Source organism: Saccopteryx leptura, chromosome 9 (genome assembly GCF_036850995.1).
Source record: "Saccopteryx leptura isolate mSacLep1 chromosome 9, mSacLep1_pri_phased_curated, whole genome shotgun sequence".
Classification (NCBI taxonomy): Eukaryota; Metazoa; Chordata; class Mammalia; order Chiroptera; family Emballonuridae; genus Saccopteryx; species Saccopteryx leptura.
In genome coordinates this window covers 73,403,451-73,426,370 of record NC_089511.1, presented here as the reverse complement: position 1 = coordinate 73,426,370, position 22,920 = coordinate 73,403,451, and the positions used below count along the sequence as shown (strand labels likewise).

Sequence of the window (22,920 nt, the reverse complement as noted above, 5' to 3'; positions counted from 1 at the left end):
CAGAAGGCGGGACTATTTGAATGCCGTGGCAACTTCACCCCATTGGCTAGTACAGTTACGCAAGCAACCAATAAGCTATCGGCGACAGACACTTAAGCCGCATATAATAAAGATTTGGGAATTCAAAAAGCATAGCTTTGAAGGAATACTTGGTTTTTTTCATATCTTTTGAAATTACTAAAAATTTCACCTAAAGCTACCAAGAACTTGAGTTGAGTTCCTTGGAGACAGGTGCCAAGTCTAATTCCAGTAATATATATTCATTGATTTCTTGAGGACTGCTGCAACTAAGATGTCAGTCAAAAATGAAAGTTAATTGAGAACTCTTTGAAAGATTATGGTTAATTTTAATTTTGATGAAGGGGAAAATGACATAAAAATGTCATTATGTCAAAGAAAAGCAAAAACTAATTTATACAAGAATGAAGACACCAACTCTAGAATATAAAACAAGGAAACTGAAATAGCATGATCTGTCAGAATTTCAGTCTATAAGATGATTTTTTAAATAAGTTTTGGGGTTCATATGCTCATTACATAACCAATAAGATTATCACATTTTAGGCATAACTATCAATTATCTGAAGGCAAAGTAATATAGTTCAAAGGATAACAGTGATTGTCTATTCTATCTGCCTAGCCTTGAAGGAAAAAAAATTGACATTAGATTTGTTCAGTTAGGAAGAAAGATAAAACAGAGACATAAAGAATTATGCTGATTATCCTCATCTGTCAGTAAGAGTAGAGCAAAAAAAAATAAGAGGGTTAATTTAAGTTAAAGATTAAAGAACTTTAAAAATATTGTAGCCATGAAAATATTGTAACCACAACTGCATGATTAAAAGTGCCTATGGAGCCCTGGCCGGTTGGCTCAGCGGTACAGCGTTGGCCTGGCGTGTGGGGGACCCGGGTTCGATTCCTGGCCAGGGCACATAGGAGAAGCGCCCATTTGCTTCTCCACCCCCCCCCCTCCTTCCTCTCTGTCTCTCTCTTCCCCTCCCACAGCCAAGGCTCCATTGGAGCAAAGATGGCCCGGGCGCTGGGGATGGCTCCTTGGCCTCTGCCCCAGGCACTAGAGTGGCTCTGGTCGCGACAGAGCGACGCCCCGGAGGGGCAGAGCATCGCCCCCGGTGGGCAGAGCGTCGCCCCCTGGTGGGCGTGCCGGGTGGATCCCGGTCGGGCACATGCAGGAGTCTGTCTGACTGTCTCTCCCCGTTTCCAGCTTAAAAAAAAAAAAAAAGTGCCTATGGAAATTTCAGTATCACCTACCCTTTACATCATCAAGCTGACTTCATTGTACTCATCTCTTTAATGTGCTTAATATGGTCCTGATGCAGAGGACCATATTAAGAAACAGCCTCAGCTCTTATTTCTGGCCAAAAGAGTATGGAAAAGGAGACTAGGAGACAAGAAGGTTTTCAATCAAACACTTTCTGGAACTAGAACTCTCTTGACAAAACATTTAAAATTTTAATAGCCAGTTTGAGCCAGTATGACTCAGTTTCCCAGTTTTGAATGGACTCATATAAACTCAAAGATGAGAGTTGACTGACTCTTGATTTAATTAAATCTGAGAAACAAAATTAAATATATTCGGTGGGTTTTCCTTTGTTTTATTCTTCCACTTTTGCCTCTAAAAAGCAGAATGTGTATGGTTTTAAATCTATAGCTTCTTTTTCTATCTGTAGATATTTTCAACTTGAATTTATCAAAAATCATTATAAGCAGTATTAAAGAATATTTCTTTTATTTTTATTTATTTTTTTTAGCAAGAGAGACAGAGAGAAAGACAGATAGGGACAGTCAGGAACGGAGAGATGAGAAGCATCAATCATCAATTCTTTGTTGTGGCTCCTTAGTTGTTCATTGATTGCTTTCTTATATGTGCCTTGACCGGGGGCTACAGCGGATTGAGTGACCTCTTGCTCAAGCCAGTGACCTTGGGTAAAACCAACAACCTGGCCCTGGCCAGTTGGCTCAGCGGTAGAGCGTCTGCCTGGCGTGCAGGGGACCCGGGTTCAATTCCCGGCCAGGGCACACAGGAGAACCGCCCATTTGCTTCTCCACCCCCACCCCCTCCTTCCTCTCTGTCTCTCTCTTCCCCTCCCACAGCCAAGGCTCCATTGGAGCAAAGATGGCCCGGGCACTGGGGATGGCTCCTTGGCCTCTGCCCCAGGCGCTAGAGTGGCTCTGGTCGCGGCAGAGCGACCCCCTGGAGGGGCAGAGCATCGCCCCCCTGGTGGGCAGAGCATCACCCCTGGTGGGCGTGCCGGGTGGATCCTGGTCGGGCGCATGCAGGAGTCTGTCTGACTGTCTCTCCCTGTTTCCAGCTTCGGAAAAATACAAAAAAAAAACCAACAACCTTGGGCTTCAAGCCAGTGACCTATGGGCTCAAACCAGCAACCATGGAGTCATGTCTGTGATTCCATACTCAAGCCAGCAACCACACACTCAAGCTGGTGAGCCTGCACTCAAACTGGCCACCTCTGGGTTTCGAGCCTGGGTCCTCTGCGTATCAGTCTGATGCTCTATGCACTGCACCACCACCTGGTCAGGCATGTCTCTTTTAGATATTTATAACTTGTAAGGATCCAAGAATATATTTAAAAGTTTTAAAAAAACTTTTAAGGTAACAATCCTAGCTGTATAAAAATTATAACTTTAATATTTGGTTACAATAATAAAATTCTTTTATGAGTTTATTTTTTCTAAAAAATTTACTTAACGTGAACTGTTTTATCCTTGTAAAATTCTGATAGGTAAAGGCCCTAGCAAGCATTATTTTACTAAATGTAAAAGAAAAAAGGCAACTGTTACTTTCACCATATAAAATATTTTTACTTCTTGCTTCTTTCAGTTATTTGTTTTGATTCCTTTACTTATTTATTAAATCCAGGTATTTATTTATCCTATAAAAATTAACAAATTAGGTTAGTAACATGATCCACCCAACCTACTAGTCTTATTTTGCCTGGGACACCAAAGGGTGTTTTAGGAAAGAATCATTACTTTTAAAACTAGAAATGTATATCTTGGCTGTATATAGTTGGTTAGAGTGTTGTCCAGATACACCAAGGTTGCAGGTTTGATTCCTGGTCAGTGCACATACAAGAGTCAACAAATCGGCCTGGCTGGTTGGCTCAGCGGTAGAGCGTCGGCCTGGCGTGCGGGGGACCCGGGTTCGGTTCCCGGCTAGGGCACATAGGAGAGGTGCCCATTTGCTTCTCCACCCCCCCCTCCTCCTCTCTGTCTCTCTCTTCCCCTCCCGCAGCCAAGGTTCCATTGGAGCAAAGATGGCCCGGGCGCTGGGGATGGCTCCTTGGCCTTTGCCCCAGGCGCTAGAGTGGCTCTGGTCGCGACAGAGCGACGCCCCGGAGGGGCAGAGCATCGCCCCCTGGTGGGCAGAGCGTCGCCCCTGGTGGGCATGCCGAGTGGATCCCAGTCGGGCGCATGCGGGAGTCTGTCTGATTGTCTCTCCCTGTTTCCAGCTTCAGAAAAATACAAAAAAAAAGAGTCAGCAAATCAATAAACAAATGGAACAACAAATTAATGTTTCTTTCTGTCTCACTCTCTCTTCCTTCCCCTTTCTAAAGAAATGCAGTAAAAATAGAAATATATAAAAATAATAGAATAAATTTTCCATTTCTTCAATAATTCTTTATAAGTCAGTCACCCATGACTTGATGTTAGTAGTTTTCACAGCTGATTTATATTTTCTCCCTGTACCACATATTGTGAGGTAGGTCTTATCTCTTGTCCTGATGAAACCATGTTAGCTCTCAGGGTAAGTTAAACAAGGAGATAGGTAAAATCTAAAGACAAACTCTGATTTTATTTCTTGAAAATTTCTTTATATGCTCTAGCTCAAGTTTGCTGTCTATCATTTGTGGCTTAGATGGTCTCTGGCTGTAGACTCAGACTGAAAATACTATATATGATAGAATTTCCCTGGTGATAGAAAGCTCCTTTGATGTTATAAATGCAACCTTGGTAATGATTCTGTAAAAGGTGAACAGAACAGTACTTTTTGTTTCATATCTTTTGGAGAATGAAGGAAAACGTTTTAGAAGTACTTTGTTTCTCAAAAGATTGATCTTGGTATGGTTTTTAAAAGGCATTAATCAGCACTTCTGAATCTGATCTTCCTGATTGATAAAAGCACAGAAAACTGCCTGACCTGGGGTGGTGCAGTGGATAAAGCATTGACCTAGAACACTGAGGTCGCCGGTTCGAAACCCTGGGCTTGCCTGGTCAAGGCACATGTGAGAGTTGATGACTCCTGCTCCTCCCCCGCTTCTCTCCCTTTCTCTCCTCTCTAAAATAAATAAATAAATCTTTTTTTAAAAAATAAAAGCACAGAAAACTGTTACAGATTGATATTTTTCTTTGATTTCCAGATAGCTTTGCAGTTCCAAAATAAATGATATATTAGTGATACTTCTGAAATACTTGACCATCTCCAGGATTTTCCTGTCATCAAATATCTTTAACTTTACATTCTGAGTTAATTTTAAACTGGCCATAAGGAAAAGAAAATCATGAATAAGTCATGAAGATTTGTCTTTTTCCAGTGGAAATTTTTTCTCACTCTGTCATTCAAATAGTCTTATCAACCATTCTTTAATAAAACAGGTACTTCTCAATCTATGAATCAGCTGTGTACCAAGCTATCAAAAATTCAACGGTCAATTATTTGGAATTCAGAACACAACAATAATTTTTTTATTCGAACACACAACAGGATATTTAACATAGGATACCGTTGGCTGCAATACATTAAAATGAAAAGTATTATAGAAGAAGATCATTGTGGGTTTATAGTTCATTGTTTATACCTACTATTCTAGCTGCAGCAGTCTATGGACGTAGATCTCTAGTCATATCAAGTATTTTAACAGGTTCTGGCTGGTTGCCTCAGTAGTAGAGCATCAACTTGGTGTGTGGATGTCCCGGGTTCGATTCCCAGTCAGGACACAGAGGAGAAGCAACCATCTGCTTCTCACTCCTCCCCCTACTTTTTCTGCCTTTCTTTTTCTCTCTTCCTCTCTCTCTTCTCCTCCCACAGCCATGGCTTGATTGGTTTGAGCAAGTTGGCCTCAGGTGCTGAGGATGGCTTCATGGCCTCCACCTCAGTGCTAAGAAAAGCTCAGTTGCTGAGCAATGGAGCAACCCCAGATGGGCAGAACATTGCCCCCTAGTGGGCTTGCCAGGTGGATCCCGGTTGGGGCACGTGCAGGAGTCTGCTTCTGCCTCCCCTCCTCTCACTGAATAAAAATAAAAAGAAGAAGAAACATGCAACACTAATTCAAAAGAATATATGCACCCCTATGTTCATTGCAGTGTGTTTTATAATAGTCAAGATTTGGAAACAGCCCATGTCCTCATCATTAGATAAGTGAATAAAAAAAGCTGTGGTACATTTACATAGTGGAATACTATGTAGCCATAAAAAGGAAGGAAATCTTACCTTTTGCAATAGCTTGAACCTGGAGAGCATTATGCTAAGTGAAATAAACCAATCAGAGAAAGACAAGTACCATATGATTTTACTCATATGTGGAATCTAATGAACAGAATGAACTAACAAGCAAAATAGAGACAGACTCATAGATAGAGAGCAGGCTGACAGCTGTCAGGGAGGGTTGGGGACTGAGGTAGGGGGGCATGGGTAGAAGGATTAAGCAAAAAAGAAAAAAAGACTTATGGTCACAGACAGTGTGGTGATTGCTAGGGGAGAGGAGGGGTGGTAGAGGGGGATAAAGGGTGATGGAAGGAGACCTGACTGGGGTGGTGAACACACAGTATAATGTACAGATGATGTGTTGTGGAACTGTGCACCCGAAACCTGTATAATTTTGTTAACCAGTGTGAGTCCAATACATTCAATAAAAAGAAAAAAAGAAACAGATGAAGAGCAGAGGGCAGGATAAGAGAAGAGAAACTTGCCCTAGATTTCTCTAAGAGCTAGCTGGACCTATAGGCAGATCAAATTTGACTCTAAATCAGACTTAAAGTAAAGTTAATAAATAAATTATATATAAGGCATCTGAGTAGGTCTTTGCATTTTTATCCCTTCTACAGCCACCTTTAATGGCAGATGCCCTTCAGAATTATGGTCTTGGGGATTTATGGACATTTTACAATAAAGAAAGGGGCTATAAAGAATAACAATTGTGCTAACGAGTGAAAAGAAGCTTGTTTGTTGTTTTTCTTTTTTCCTTTCTTATAACTAATTCAGCCTCAACTACATAGCTCTGGTAGATCTTTTTTTTTTTTTTCTTTTCTTAGAGAAAACAACTTTTTAAAAATAGCTTTAGTCTCTAGCCTGCCATATAGCCTTCAGAGTCTTGGGAATCTAGACAGTGTCTCTGGAACCAGAGCCAGCTCTGTACTAATTTGTGAATAAATAATGCATTGCAGCCTGTTGAATTCAGACTCTGGGCAGATGATACCTTAGAGGGTCATGTGTTATTTCCAGTTACTATCCTATGAATTCAGTTAGCAGCGCATTAATGATTTCTGTCAAGTCTCTTGCGTTTCTCACTTTTCTTATTCTAACAGAATGCCTTTGCAGCCTCCCCACCCAGGTTCTCGTTGTTGGTTTTGTATCAATCTACGACACATTAGCATAAATGGTTTTTCTTATTTAAGCTACTTGGACTAATGAACTATAAACTGCTTCAATGAATTTTTAGCATTAATAAAAGCCTCTTTAAATAAAATGATGCCAAAAAAGTTTTAGGGGGTGCCCCTTTTCTTTATCAGTCTTTCCTTGAGATCTGGTAGCCTATCTACCTAAAAGAAAAATAAAGAAAAGCCAAAAAGTGTAAAACTTAGCCACTTTTTTGACTAATAAATTAAAGCTATTGAGTGTTTGGGCATGTGCCAAGCATTGTGTTAGATACTGGATATACAAAAGCAAGTAGACCGTGGCTCCTGGATTTAAGGAGTTAGATGGGAAAATTAGACAGTTATTAAAATGATGGAAATGATTGCAGTGATTACAGAGAGAAAAGCACAATAGTGGAGGTATGCACAGAATAGGTTACACAACAAGTATTTGTCAAAGGGATAGTCAGTATACAAACAGTACTGTTATTTGAACTCTTTAAAAAGCCATCTGAATTTGAAATTGACGACTTTGACCCTGGGAGCTTTAATTTCCTCATATGTACAATTGAGATAATATCTGCCTCACAGAGTTACAAGGAGGACTTCCTGAGGTAAGAAAGTGCAATGCCTGGTACCCATCATGCGTTCTAGGAGGGTTTGTTCATTCATAGTCATCCATTTGTGGTTTCGGTGCTCAACATCGGACTGCTCCACAGGGCACCTTCCCAGAGACTGCAGATGTCTCCTGCACTGGGTTCATTTTCAGAAGGGGTGCTAAGGGAAGTCGGTCATCTGTGCTTCCTGACATGTCTGTCCAGTGGCCCATCTTGATATTATTTTGCATCTTTTTAGCCTTTAATGTTTGAAAAGATTCCAGAATATTGCCAGTCTTAAAATCATTATGTTGCCTGACCAGGCAGTGACACAGTGGATAGAGCGTCGGACTGAGATGTGGAGGACCCAGGTTCGAGACCCCGAGGTTGCCAGCTTGAGTGCAGGCTCATCTAGTTTGAGCAAAGCTTACCAGCTTGAGCCCAAGGTCGCTGGCTCGAGCAAGGGGTCACTCAGTCTGCTGTAGCTTCCCAGTCGAGGTGCATATGAGAAAGCAATCAGTGAGCAACTAAGGTGCCGCAACAAATAATTGATGCTTTTCATTTCTCTCCCTTCCTGTCTGCCTGTCCCTATCTGTTTCTCTCTCTGACTCTCTCTTTCTCTATCACAGAAAAAAAAAAAATCATTATGTTGATTAGCTTTTTAATCCCAAATCAGTCCCAAACATTTTACATCACACAGTTCTAGTATATCCAACTAGAAAAATAAGGGAGGTCTTCATTGTGCTAGAAGATAATTATTCAGTGAAGTGTTTGATAATATTTTTCAGATTTCCATGTAGATACATTTGTGGAGCATTATGCCAGAAGCTGAGGAACTGAAGTAGTTTCCTTGACCATAGGATTGGCCACCTTCTCTTTACTGGACATCATATACAGAACCATTAATAAAAAGTTATTGCTGTCATAATTGCTGAGAATATTAATACACTATTATTTTCCTTCTAATATAGAAATTGTTTTCATAGATTTTCTGTGCTATTAAGGTTGGCAGAGTGCAAACTGAAATTCTGGAAGCATCTCCTTTGCTATAGTGGTGTTTCCTTCCCCTTCCCCTATCTGGTGGTTGTTTTCTTTTTCTTTACAGAGACGGAGAGAGGGACAGACAGACAGGAACGGAGAGATGAGAAGCATCAATCATTAGTTTTTCGTTGCGCGTTGCAACTCCTTAGTTGTTCATTGATTGCTTTCTCATATGTGCCTTGACTGTGGGCCTTCAGCAGACAGAGTAACCCCTTGCTTGAGCCAGAGACCTTGGGTCCAAGCTAGTGAGCTTTTGCTCAAACCAGATGAGCCGGCACTCAAGCTGGCAACCTCGGGGTCTTGAACCTGGGTCCTCTGCATCCCAGTCCGACGCTCTATCCACTGCGCCACCGCCTGGTCAGGCTGGTGGTTTTTATTGTTGTAGTAGTAACTTTCTCTCTGTCTCTCTCTGTCTCTATCTCTCTCTCTCTCTAACAAAATGACATTTGTGATAAATCATTGTGATTGAGGGTTTTTTTTTTAGATAAATCACTGTTAATAGGGTTAATTTAACAGTTGTTCTTGTCCAAGTCAATATGTCTTATGCTGTGACTTTAGCTCTGGTGTAAGTGTTGCTACCACTGCTAGTGAGATTCCTTGCTTAGGATCTAGTGGTTCTTCAAAGTAGATAGTTTTTAACCCATTCCCTCCAAATTAGAGCATTACAACTCTGTCTTAGTTAGTTGCATAAGAAATTACCCCAAAACTTAGCAGCTTAAAACAACATTTATTATATCACACAGTTTCTAAGGGACTAGAGTCCAGGAGCAGCTTAGATGGATGGTTCTCGCTGTCTGTTCTGAGGTTGTGTCACAATGTCACCAGAACTGCAGTCCTATAAAAGCCTTTGTCAACTGGACCTATTCTGCCTAGTGAGCATAATTAATTTCAAACTGGCATAATGGGATATAGCCTTCCACTTCCTAACCTGTGTTTATAGAGGTTATGCAAAAAGACTCGCCTTCCCACTCAGGTTTTTCAGTAGTGCCCACGTCTGTCTGCTAGAGGGCTCAACAAAGCAGATTCTCAGAGCAGAGTAAAAGTTATGTGATTTTTAATAAATAAGTATTGCTAGGCTGTAAAGTAGTATGGGTCAAACCCTAGTTAGTAGATAGCTTGAAATATTTGAAATACCTACCTCTATCTGCTGGTATATGACAGGAGTATGTGCAGTTTTCTTCATTATGTTAACCATGGTGGCATAACTTCAGTGTATTCAATTGTTGGCTCTTATCTAAAACACTGATTAACTTCTTGTTTGCCTTGATGCTGAAAACAGCGGTAATTTGACCGTGTGGCAGTTTTCCCTGGAATTGCAAAGGCATGGACAGCATATATCCTCCTTAGGTAATTTGAGGTTATTGTTGCCTCCGAGGTACTTTACAGCTAGAGGGGAAGAGGTGGGATATTTGAATTGTAGTAAAGGGATAGAAAATGAACAACTAATATTAATTTCTTTGTCTTCTGTGTTACCTCTAGCTCTTTAAATCTTAAAAGTAGGGGAGCTGTACTGTCTTTGGGAGCTACCAAAGATCATGGGAACAGCTTCTTTAATAGTTGCCACTGCCCTGTTACCTTATATTAGCCATTCACATTGATGTAGCAAGTGTTGCAAGTCTAAGTCTGACAGGAACCCAAGAAATGAAAATATTAAAAGTAATTTAAAGACTTAAGGAAGTATAATTTCAAACCTAAGAACATTTTGCTAACACCAGCAAGACGAAGATCTGCCAGGCAGAAAAGAGTTTCATTTCAGTAAAGGCTTAGGGTTAGCAGCAAGAAAGCCTGCAGCCACAGGCTTTGCAGGTAGCTAGAGTCACATGCAGAGAAATGTATGTGAAGCAGAAAAGAACCTTGCCGGGGTCCAGCCCCAGGGGGAATTCAGGGGTCCCACAGGAAGAGACGGCGTCGGCACGAATTGAGTGAGAGAGCCGATTTCTTTTCTTTCTCTTTATTCTCTAGTTAGCATTTACTGCCAGGCATCTCTCCCAAATGCTGGTCTAGCTTTCTTTTTTATGCACACACACTAAGTTACAATCACATGATATTCAGAATACATTGATTAATCATTGTTTTTGTTTCACTATGGTTACATTTTCTAGGTAACAGTTAATTCATTTCTATAAACTATAAATCAAGTGGTAAGTCATTCAAAGTACAATTATACAATAACTTGAACAGCAATAACAATATTGATACAAACTTCCAAAAGGTCAGTACTGATTAATAACTCTACCTTGTCTAGGATACTATTGTCTAGTCAAATTTTATTTATTTACTATATTCATACACTAATTAAGTTCTAACTTTACTTTTCTCAGAGTGTTCCACCACCTGCAGGTCAGGTATGCAAGAAGAATGGAAAGTTTCTTTACTCTACCATGAAAAGTCTAGGGAGGAAAAGTGATGAATTAAGTGAAGGCTGAAATGTGCTCTGTGTATAGTTACTGTTTCCTACCTATTCATAAGTCACAATCTATTCTTTCTAACATGATTAATAAGAAGAAATTCTCCTACAAACTTAACCCTTTTTGAGGGATATCATAGCCAGCCTCTTATGTCTATGAGCCCAGGCAAAGGGGCTTACAGGCTTTTCGGTGGAACTCACACCCTCTGTCTCATTTCTAAAGAAATTACTGCCTGACCTGTGGTGGCGCAGTGGATAAAGCGTCAACTTGGAAATGCTGAGGTCGCCGGTTCGAATCCCTGGGCTTGCCTGGTCAAGGCACATATGGGAGTTGATGCTTCCAGCTCCTCCCCCCATCTCTCCTCTCTCTCTCTCTCTCTCTCTCTCCTTCTCTCTCTCCTCTCTAAAATGAATAAATAAAATTAAAAAAAAAAAAAAAAAAAAGAAATTACTATGAATCTACAGGGAAAGCACGGTACTATTATACCTGTGCCATAAGTAATAGCACACACCCAGAAAAGGGGGGATATAAGGCCAGATTAATTCAAAAAGGTCAAAAGGGGGAAGTATCGTTGTGCCTTTCCTTTGCGGTGACTTTGTCAACCCGCAGCTGTTAGTCTTCACTGCGGTGACTTTATTAACCAGCAGCCATTGGTCTTCTGCTGTGACTTTGTCAACCAGCAGTTGTGGATCTTCTTCTGCTGTGACCTTGTTAGCCAGCACTAGTGGATCGGCTCCCGACAGAACCTATTAAGCACAGATATCTTGATCACACCCATTCCCATAATCATTGTCAGTTATATCTCATCTGACCACTTCTGTCCATCTCTACTACCATTCTAAACTAGTTATCTTTTGCCTAGATTACTTCACATGCCTCGTAACTAGTTTTACTGTAACCACTCTTTCCTTCTTCATTGTTCTTAGAATAAAGACTTACACCCATACCCATAAGTTCTGTGTAATTTCACCTCGGCCTCCTCCTCCAGATCCATCTCATGCCATCACTCTTCCACCCAAAGAACCTTTGCTCTTCCTAAGAATACTCTCTCTTCCCCCAGTTACCTACTTCTTATTCCTCAGAGCTCAGTTACACCTCACATACAGGAAGCATTTTCTGCTTCTTCTCCTCACCCCAAATTAGACCACATATTAATGTTACAGATTTTCAAAGTACTCCGTGCTTTTTTTTTAATTGAGACTCCAGGAAGCAGAGACAGACTCCCGTATGTGCCCCAACCAGGATCCACCTGGCAAGCCAATTAGGGGACAATGCTCTGTCCATTGCTCGGCAATCGAGCTCTTCTTAGCACCTGAGGCGGAGACCATAGAGCCATCCTCAGCACCCAGGACCAACTCACTCCAATCAAGCCATGGCTGCAGGAGAAGAAGAAAGAGAGAGAGAGAGAAGTGAGAAGGGGGAGGGGTGGAGAAGCAGATGATCACTTCTCCTGTGTGCCCTGACCAGAGATTGAACCCAGGACATCCACGTGCTACACTGACGCTCTACCACTGAGCCAACCAGCCAGGTTACTTTTTCTTCAGATTATTTCATTACATCACCATCTGATTATGCATGTCTCTAAACACATCTTGAGAACTTTTGAGAGAGTATTTGAGCTCATCATTTTTTCCTTAGTCCTGACAGAGTACCCGACACAATACAGATGCTCAGGATATAGTGCTAAATTAGTAAATACTTTATCAGATGTAGGCAGAAGCCTGGTAAAGGCACACATGCATGCACACACCCTCTCTTTCTCAGTGGCATCGTTACAGGTTAGTGTGTTAGGCACCTTTTGGCCATTTCCTCTTCTCCAAGATTTGTCCCACTCTACCTCTCAAACACAGGTTGGGCTTCTGGAAGCCATATTTGTACTTTGTGCCTTTCCCTTGCATTCCCTCCCATCACCCTTTCTTTCCCCTCTCTTAGCTATTTGGATTAGGAATGGACACCCATCCCAGATGGGCCAATCAGAATTTCTCCATAGAAAATCTGAAATTTGGCCCTGTCTGGTTGGCTCAGTGGTAGAGCGTCAGCCCAGCATGTGGATGTCCTGGGTTTGATCCCTGGTCAGGGCACAGAGAAGAGGCACCCATCTGCTTCTCCACCTTTCCCCTTCCCCTTTCTCTCTCTCTCTTCCCCTCCCACAGCCAAGGCTCCATTGGAGCAAAGTTGGCCTGGGAGCCAATGATGGCTCCATGGCCACCTCAGACACTTGAATGGCTCCGGTTGCAATGGAGCAATGCCCCAGATGGGCAGAGCATTGCCCTCTAGTGGACGTGCCAGATGGATCCCAGTCGGGGTGCATGCGGGAGTCTGTCTCTGCCTCCCTGCTTCTAACTTCAGAAAAATATATAAAAAAAAAAAAGCTGAAATTTGGACTAGAGACAGTTGGTCTCTTCTGGTAATTAAACTATAACATGTGAACTCCGGGGTAATCATGTCTGCCCACTACGTGGATCCATGAAACACAGAGGAAGAAAGGCTAACAGAAAACGGACTGAAGCAGCCTCACAGAAATGAGAGCACTGCCCACTGTCAATTCCTGAGCTCAGACCTTCCCCATCTATGAGCTGCCTTTGTCTCCTGGGGTTCCTAAATTTCTTTTCTGCTAAAGCTAGCTTGAGTTGGCTTCCATTATGTACAACTAAACAGAAGCCTTACTACAACTAGAAAATCTAAAAATAATCTCAAAAGATGCTCAGACTTTATGGAAGAAGATTGTGTGATCACTGAATCCACATAGAAAATGAGTGAACTTCAGATGAATTGCAGGTGCCTTATAGAGTATTATAGTTTGTTTAGACTATTCTAAATAATTACCATGTTGAAGAACCCATATGCTTAAGCATGAAACATCTAATTAGCTCTTTTTAAAAACAGAGGCTACTACATAATTGAAACCTATCTTTGGTATCTCAAATTGCTTTTAAAAAAATGAAAAACTAACATTTCAGAAAAACAATTTTAATGAGCTTGGTGACTTAAAAAACAAAAATAAACTTCATTACTAAAGGATTTCACATATAACCTCACTCGATGTTTCTCTTTGGAACTCTAAAACACATAATTCGCCAGCCAGAGACAGCTGAACTTACTGTTAACCTTGAATACAATAGAAATAGAAAGCATGTTCTCTTTCCTTGTGTTTTTCACCATTGTCAGTATTTAAAAAAAAAACCTCAATGACTTTCTTCATTTTACTATTCTCAGGGAAAAACATGTTTTCTTTCTTTTCTGTCCTTTTCATTCTCTCTCTCTCTTTTTTTTTTTTTTTTTTTATGAAAGAAGGAAAGAAGAAAGATTCTTACGTGATCTTGTCTTTTAGATAACTTTGCCTTTCATCTGCCTGTGTTTGGACTCATCATCTCATCATTTCTTCCGCTCTCTGTATTAAAGCTTCAGTGAGCTGCATATTTCTAAACTTCCACCTCCTAGTCTTGCCTGCATTTATCGTCTGCTTGTCAGTCAGCTTAACCTGCATTCTAATTTCTGTGTAGTGTATTTCACTGTCTAGCTCTCCAATTTCTGTCCTAAAAAAATTGTCAGTTTTCAACGTAATTGTGAGTGTATTAAAAAATATATATTAATCAGTTCCATAGTAGCTAATGAGCATGAACTCATTGCCTATACAGTGGCTTCCTGAATGGTCAGAAGTAAAATGGGTGATCAGATTAAGCCAGTCAAAAAAGAGTCAGTGATTTCAAGTCAGATAAACTAAGATTTGAGGTCTGAACACCAAAGAATAGAATATATTACCATTTTTAAAGATAATGCCCTCAAACTAAGTTTTTTATTGTTTTCTTAATAAGGTAGAGATTTGAAAATATACAACTTCATATTTAGCTCAATATATTTGGGTAAAAATAGAAATAACCTTAATAGTTTTATTGTTCTGGTATAATAGACCTATGTTTCTCTCAGTTAAACTATCTAGCTTTTGTAAAGCACAGAGAAAATTGTCGTGATAGATTTCTTGAACACAGTTTTTATTCTAACTGAGCCACAATTGACTTTTTCATATCTTGCATTTGAGACATTGTTCCTATGAAAATATCAAGCAATAACTATTTTTTAAAAGATTTTATTTATTGCTCTGGCAAGATAGCTTTGTTGATTAGTTAGAGAATCATCCCGAAGTACAAAGGTTGCCAGTTCGATTCCTAGTGAGGGCACATACCAGAACAGATGTTCCTGTCTTTCTCACTCTCTCCTTTCCTGTCTCTAAAATCAATAGAATAAACATTAATAAATAAATATTTGTTGATTTTATGTGGGGGGCCAGTGAGAAGTATCAACACATAGTAACTTCATTTCAGTTGTTTATTGATTGCTTGTCATGTGCCTAGACTGGGCAAACCCAGGGTTTTGAACCAGCAGCCTCAACATTTCAGGTCAGTGATCTATCCACTGTACTACCAAGGCCAGACAAGTGATAACTATTTTTACCTAACTATGTTTTCTTTTGTGGGGCGGAGGGTTGTATTTATTAGGAAGGAATATGTATATTTATATGATCTTAAAGTCAGCCTCTAGTCATGAGCTTGTTAAATCATTCATTTGTAGAAACAATATTATGTGATTTTATCATGACTGTAATCATGTCAGGAATACACACCTCATGCCACTATTCCTATGACATCACTCTCTATGTCAGGTAATTTTATAACCCATCAGACTCTTGTGGTCTTTGTCCCATTAATTCTTCAAATCTCAGGTCCTCTTATTTGAATGGAGGCAACAGTTATTACACCTGTGTCAAAGATAATTATGAGACTCAAATATGAGAGTGACTAGGAAGCATTTTGTACATTAATCCCTTAGCCCATTTGTTTGTGTCTTGTACATAGTAATGCAGGGCTTATAATTTATTCTTTTTAAAAATATATTTATTGATTGATTTGAGAGAGAGGGGAAGGGAGTGCGAGAGAGAAACATCAATTTGTTGCTCCACTTGTTTATGATTTTTTTTTAAGTGAGAGGAGGGGAGACCTACTCCTACATTACTCTGACTGGGATCCACCTGGCACCCCCATTTGGGGCTGATGCTTCTAATCAACGGAGCTATCTTCAGCGCCTGAGGCTGACACTTGCCAGTCAAACCACTGGCTGCGGGAGGAGAAAAGAGAGGGGAGGGGGAGGGGGAGGGGAAGAGAAGCAGATGGTCGCTTCTCATGTGTGCCATGACTGGGGGTCAAATCTGGGATGTCCACATGCCAGGCCAATGCTCTATCCACTGAGCAAACCAGCCATGGCCTATTTATGCATTCTTGTATGTGTCCTGACCAGGGATCAAACCTACAATCTTGGTGTATCAGGATGATGCTCTAACCAACTGATCTATGCAGCCAGGGCATGGCTTATAATTTTTTTTTTCCCATTGATTTGAGAGGGGGCAGGGAGAGAAGCATTAACTTGCCATTCCATTAGTTGTTCCACTTAGTTGTCTTAGTTGTGTACTCATTGATTGCTTCTCCTACATGCCTCAACTAGGGATTGAACCCATGACCTCAGCACACCAGGACCATACTTTACCACTGAGCCATATAACCAGGGCTTAATTTATTCTTACCATTTCTATTTTCATACATTTTTGCCTAAGTCTGTTTGTTATACATAAAGAGCGTTTATGATTCAACTTCCCTTGCCCCAAGCATAGTTCCACTCTTGCCTCTTTTCTTTCTCTTCTCTAAACATGTGGAATATTCATGTGAAGTATAGAAAGGAGAGAGTTAAGAGAATTATTTATAGTTTTTCTTTCCTTTATCAATTTGTTTCTGTATTGTCTTTGTAGAGGACAAAATTTGTTTCCCTTTGAACAGTCAAAGATTACAGAAGCCAAGTGTGACCCCCAAATTATTATTTGTAGCCAATGTTTGTTGTTAAGAATACTACTATTCTTAATAGCAGCTAACATTTACTGAGCTTTTTATGTGCCAGGCATTGTACTATCATATTTTATTGTACCTAAAACACAGACACTGGTAAGGTACACCATTATTTTATGTACCAATAGGAAGAAAAAAATACTGTGAAGTAAACCGTGACAAAAATGAGTCTGTGGCCTGACCTGTGCTGGCACAGTGGATAGAGCATTGACCTGGGATGCTGAGGTTTCAGGTTTGAAACCCCAAAGTCACCAACTTGAGCACAGGCTTACTAGCTTGAGCCAAGGGGTCGCCAGCTTTAGTGTGGGATCATCGACATGATCCCATGGTCACTGGCTTGAGCCCATGGTCTCTGGCTTGGCTGGAGCTCCCTAGTCAAGACATGTACGAGAAGCAATCAATGAACAACTAAAGTGCCGCAACTACAAGTTGATGCTTCTCATCTCTCTCCCTTTTTGTCTGTCTCTCTCTCAAGCTTAAAAAAAAAAACGCTTTCTTTAAACTAAAAATAGTTAAATCGCTTCTCAGCCTTTTGGCTAAGATCAAGTGCAGTATCTGTTCTTATCAGTTTAAACTAAAAATAGTTAATACCTATTCAAATACTCCTTCAGGCTTAGAGTTTTTTTATGTCATTCTTGTATATACATAAAACAAAATTATAAGCAAAATAAATTGGTCTAAAATTCCTTCATATTCTATATCCAGCTCTCTTGAATTTCTTTTTGACTCAGAGTCATGAATGTCTGTATTCTTTCACACAATAGTGTTCTTTGAGCCATCAAGAACATTGGTAATGCAGCATTTCTTAAGGGAATACTCCACTATTATCTGAGGTTTCTTTTAAGCCACTGACACCCATTCTGCAAGCTTTGATATACTTGTACAGGCAGTGACATCAGAACTCTGCCTAGCCAACAGCAATTATAAGAAGCATATTGATTTCAGAGATATTAAAATACAAGGCCTGACCTGTGGTGGCACAGTAGATAAAGCATCAACCTAGAGTGCCGAGGTTACCAGTTAAACCCCAGGCATGCCTGGTCAAGGGACATAGGAGAAGCAACTATTAATACTTGTGTGAGTTGATGCTCTTCCCCCACCCCTTTCCCTCTCTCCTCTCTGAAAGCAATAAATAAAATCTAAAAATAAATTAATAAATAAAATATAAGTAAGTAAATACATCTTAGAAAAGATTAGGCTTCCAGGCAAGATGGTGAAATAGGTAAATGTGGTACTCACCACTTCCCATAATCACATCAAAATTACAACTAAATGACAGAACAGCCATCATTCAGAACTTTCCAAAATCTAGCTGAACGGAAGTCCTGCCACTAAGGATATAAAGAAGAAGCCACGATGAGACAAGTAGGAGGGGCAGAGATACGGAGGTGCTGGTTCCACACCCACATGTAGTCAGGAGACATATCTTGGCTACAGAGGGCCCCCCTGAAGAGCACCGGGTCCCAGATTCACACTAGGCCCCACCGCCCAGGGTTCCAGTGTCAGGAAGAGAAGTTACTATCAATATAATTTCTGGCCGTAATAACCAGCAGGGATTGTGGCTGAATGAGACAGAGGGGTGCTGGAGTCTCAGGCATTTCTCTTAAAGGGCCTATGCAGGGACTTAGTTGTACTCACTCTAGCTTCATCTCTGGGATAGCAGCTTGAAAGGCATAAGAGAGTCACAGAGAGGAACTGAGTTGTCTGACATTAGCATGAGAGCTGGAGGGGCAGCTTTCGCCCAGACAGAAGTACTGGCACCAGACTTTGCTGAGCCCTAACCCACAGAGTCAGGAGGCGGGCACCATATCTGAGTCTTCGTCAACCTGGCTCACACTGTCTTCTCCAACCTGGTGATCCCTGAGACCACACCCCACCAAACTCGTGGGCCCACCGAAGCTGTTTCCAGTGGCTTTTCCATACAAATGGCCTGTGTTGGCTCATGCTGTAGACTTTCCTAAAATCTCTCAAACAAGCAGCACCTGGCCTCAGCATGCCCTTACTTCTTGCTAAGTGGCTCCAGGCCTGGCAGCAGCCAGATTTGGTTTATAGCTTGGCCCCTCCTGGGCACCTACAAGCACAGCACACATAGCAGCCATCTGCAGATCACTTTGTAGCTTGTGTCAAGTGGCCCAGGGCAGAGCACAGGCAGAAGCTGACCTTGTCCTGTACCTCTCGGGAGGCTCCAGAGCCAGTGCACCCAGTGGACAGCTTCAGGTTACATTGAAGCACCAGTCAACTTCCTCCACAAGGGACACACTCAAGTGGTGAACTCATTGGGCACCAGAGCCCTACTGAAGTGAGTCCTACTCCATGGGGTCAGCCACTGCACAGTCATCCTCCACAGTGGTTGTAGCCAGTCCTCACAGCCAGTCAGCCTGCAGGAAAACTCCTCCCATTGACATTCCAACAATCAAAGCTCAACTAAAAAAGCAGAGTGCACCTGGAGCACCCAAATGAGGTGACTGAAGAGGCTGTACCACTGGGCTTCACTGGATACTTACTACATGAGGCCACTCTGCTAAAACTGGAAGATGTAGCAGCTCTACCTAATGCATAGAAACAAACACAAAGAGGCAGCCATGATGGGGGGGGAAAAAACATTTCCCAAATGAAAACAGAACAAAACTCCAGGAAAAGAACTCAACAAAATGGAGACAATCTACCAGATGAGGAGTTCAAAACACTAGTTATAGGTATGCTCAGTGAATTTAGAGGAAGAATAGATCAACTTAGTGAGATCTTCAACAACGAGATAGGAAACATAAAAATGAAGGTAGAAAACATAAAAGAGAGCCAGTTGGAAATGAAAAATACAATAACTAAAATGAAGATTACATTACCAGTAATCAGCAGTAGATAAAGCAGATGATCAAATTAGCAATTTGCAAAATAAGGAGGCACATAACACCCAATCAGAACAGCTAAAAGAAAATAGAATCCAAAAAATGACAGTTTAAGGATCCTCTGGGACAACTTCAAGCAAACCAACATTCTTGTTTTGGTGGTGCCAGAAGGAGAAAAGAGAGAGAGCAAGGAATTGGAAACCTATTTGAAAAAAATGACAGAAAACTTCCCTAGCCTGGAGAAGGAAGTAAACATACAAGTCCAGGAAGCACAGAAAGTCCCAACAAGATAAACCCAAAGAGGCTCCCACCAAGACACATCGTAATTAAATTTCCAAAGAAAGAATCTTAAACGCAGCAAGAGAAAAGCAGTTAGTTACCTACAGGGGAGCTCCCATAAGACTGTCAGATGATTTATCAACAGAAACTTTGCAGGCCAAAAGGGAATAGCAAGAAATTCTTAAAGTGATGAAAATCAAGGACCTACAGCCAAGATTACTCTTTCCAGCCAAGTTACCATTTAAAATTGAAAGAAATAAAGAGCTTCACAGACAAAAAAAAGGCTAAAGGAGTTCATTACCACCAAACCAGTATTGCAGAAAATGTTAAAGGGTCTTTTTTTAAGAAGATGAAATTAAAAAGATAAAAAATATGAACAATAAAATGTCAATAAATGCATATCTAGCATTTATTTTGCATTTACATGCAAATAGACAACATGTTTCAATCAAAAGATATACAGTGACTGAATAGATAACAAAACAATATCCTTATATATGCTGTCTACAAGAGACTCACTGAAAATTAAAAGACGCACAGACTGAAAGTAAAGAGGTAGAAAAAGATATTTTGGTCCTGGCCAGTTTGCTCAGTGGTAGAGAGTCGCCCAGCATGTGTAAGTCCCAAATTTGATTCCCGGCCAGGGCACACAGGAGAAGCTCCCATCGGCTTCTCCACCCTTCCCCCTCTCTTTTCTTTCTTTCTTTCTCTCTCTCTCTCTCTCTCTCTCTCTCTCTTCTCCCCTTTTGTGCCCATAGCTCGATTGGAGCGAGTGGGCCCTGGGTGCTGAGGATGGCTCCATAGCCTCCGCCTCATGCACTAAAAAGTGGTTCTGGTTGCAACAGAGCAAGGGCCCCAGATGGGCTTGCAGGGTGGATCCCTGTGTGGGCACATGCGGGAGTCTGTCTCTGCCTCCCCTCCTCTCACCAAATTAAAAGAAAAAAATTTATGACAAAACAAAAAAAAGCTGGAATAGCAATACTTGTACCAAGGAAATAGACTTTAAAACAAAGGCAGTAACAAGAGACAAAGGAGAACCCAGCAATTCCACTTCTGGATATTTATCTGAAGAAATCCAGAACTCTAAATTGAAAAGACATATGCATTTATAGGCTCATTGCAGCATTATTTACAGTAGCCAAGATATGGAAGCCACCTAAGTATCTATTGATAGATCAGTGGATAAAGAAGTGGTGGTGCATATGTACAACAGAATATAACTCAGCCATTAAGGGGAATGAAATCTTGCCACCTGCAACAGCATGGATGCACCTAGAGGATATTATGCTGAATGAAGAGTGTCAGACAGAGAAAGACAAGTGCCAGATGATTTCACTTATATGTGGAATCTAAAAAACAAACAGAACAGAAACAAACTTACAGATGCAGAGAACACTTTGATGGTTGCCAGATGGAACTAGATTAAGTAGTACAAATATTTAGTCAGTAATATTATTGGTGTAAGATGGGTACTAGATTTACTGGGGTGATCATTTTGTCAGTTATATAGATGTCTAATCACTGGGTTGTACACGTAAAACTAATGTAATATTGTACAGCAACTGAATTGAGAAGTAAAAAATTATTTAAAATAAAAACAAAAAAAGAGAAAGGATTAATTAGGGCAGTGGTTCTCAACCTGTGGGTCGCAACTCACAGGTTGAGAACCGCTGAATTAGGGTGATCTAACTCAACTTTCACAATAATCTCAAGAGGAAAGTACTGTTCTTATACCCATTTTACAACTGAGGGAACTAAGGCTTGGAAAGGTTACAAAGATTGCCCAGGATATAACAGTTGGTAAGTGATGAGAAAAATCAAACCCAAATCAGTCTGACTGCAAATTTTATATTAATGCTACTGTAATATACTGGCTTCATTTTTGTTCCCCAAATAATCAAGATCTTTGATACGGATGGATGCAGTAAGAATTACGCTAATCCTTCCAGAGAGCCAGAACAGAGTACGTAGTGGTGCAATAAGTATTTCACAGAGGGTAGAGTGTTAGTGTGTAAGGAGTAAGTAGAAAGACTCCTACAAATATTTTCAGCTAAGTATAGATCCTACAATTCAGACTTCTAATTTAGATGGCTGGGTCTCTCTGTGTTTTAATCAAAAATAGTCTCAATTTTGACATCTGCCCTGGCTTAAATTTTCTGAAAATATTTGATATGGTAGTTTTTTAATATCAAGTGACAGAAGGAGGGGAACTTTATTTGTGGGTTTTTATGGTTTTCACTTGAATGCTGCCATTCTCCCCAAATTTATCATTCCAGTATAGTTTCAGACTCTGAATACAAGTTGTTTTGGCCTGCCTACAACTCTCCTCTGTGGCTGTTGCTTTACCTACTCGTTTTATTGTTTCTTTTAGTTTGTTAGATGCGAACTGAGAAATTGTATGGGTAACTGGATTCAGATTAAGCAAATGGAGCCTCATAGCAGAGCTCACAACTAACCATATCTTTGAAACTCTAAGGACAACTTCGGTATTTTATTTCCCTGGGAATAATGAACAGTTCTAAAGAATGGCTTATTTTTTTCTTAGATATTCAAAAGCATAGGCTACGTACGACACACATAAAAGGGTGTTTTATGTTCCTTCCAGATGATAGTCTTATAATGAAAAAGACATTTAATCAGTCAACCAAAATTATTTATTGAGCACATGCTGTGTGACCCAGCTCTGGGTATAACAGTATTTAAAAAACACTAGGCATAGACTCTTCCTTCAAAAGCAGACAAGTAGACTTCAGAGATATTGTGGGCTCAGTTCCAGACCACTGCAATAAAGAGAGCCTCACAATAAAGCAAGTTGTCATCTTTTCCTGGGCTTGCCTTCCATTTGTAAATAACACAGCATCTGTGAAGCATGATAAAATGAGGCACAATGAATAAGGTGCTTATATGTTTTGAGAGAGAGATATAGGCACTTACAAAGAATAAAAGATAATACAAAAAATATATAATGAAAAGCATGCTCTTCTATGAGAGCTAGACTTTACCTACTATAAGAGCTCAGAAGATTCAGAAAAATTGAGTGTTTTGGAATAATCAGTAAGGCCATGAAGAGAAGTTAAGTTTAAGGAAATCCAGGATTTGTGAAGATAGATAAGAAGGGAGACAACATCCCAGGTAGGAAAAATGCCTGTTAAAAAAAAAACAAACACAAATGCTTAGCATAAAACAAGTCTTTCTCTAGAGCCAGAAGGTATTCCAAGCCCTGTCACAGATGATGAAAGGCTCCTTTGGA

The 22,920-nt window shown here is 40.5% G+C and overlaps 1 protein-coding gene and 1 pseudogene across 4 annotated transcripts in view; both read left to right on the top strand.

Annotated features, from left to right (window-relative positions):
- The window catches only part of MICU1 (mitochondrial calcium uptake 1), a 263,629-nt gene that overhangs the window by 170,930 nt on the left and 69,779 nt on the right, over window positions 1-22,920 (top strand). The window lies entirely within an intron of this gene.
- LOC136381563 (U2 spliceosomal RNA) lies at window positions 17,062-17,153 on the top strand (annotated as a pseudogene).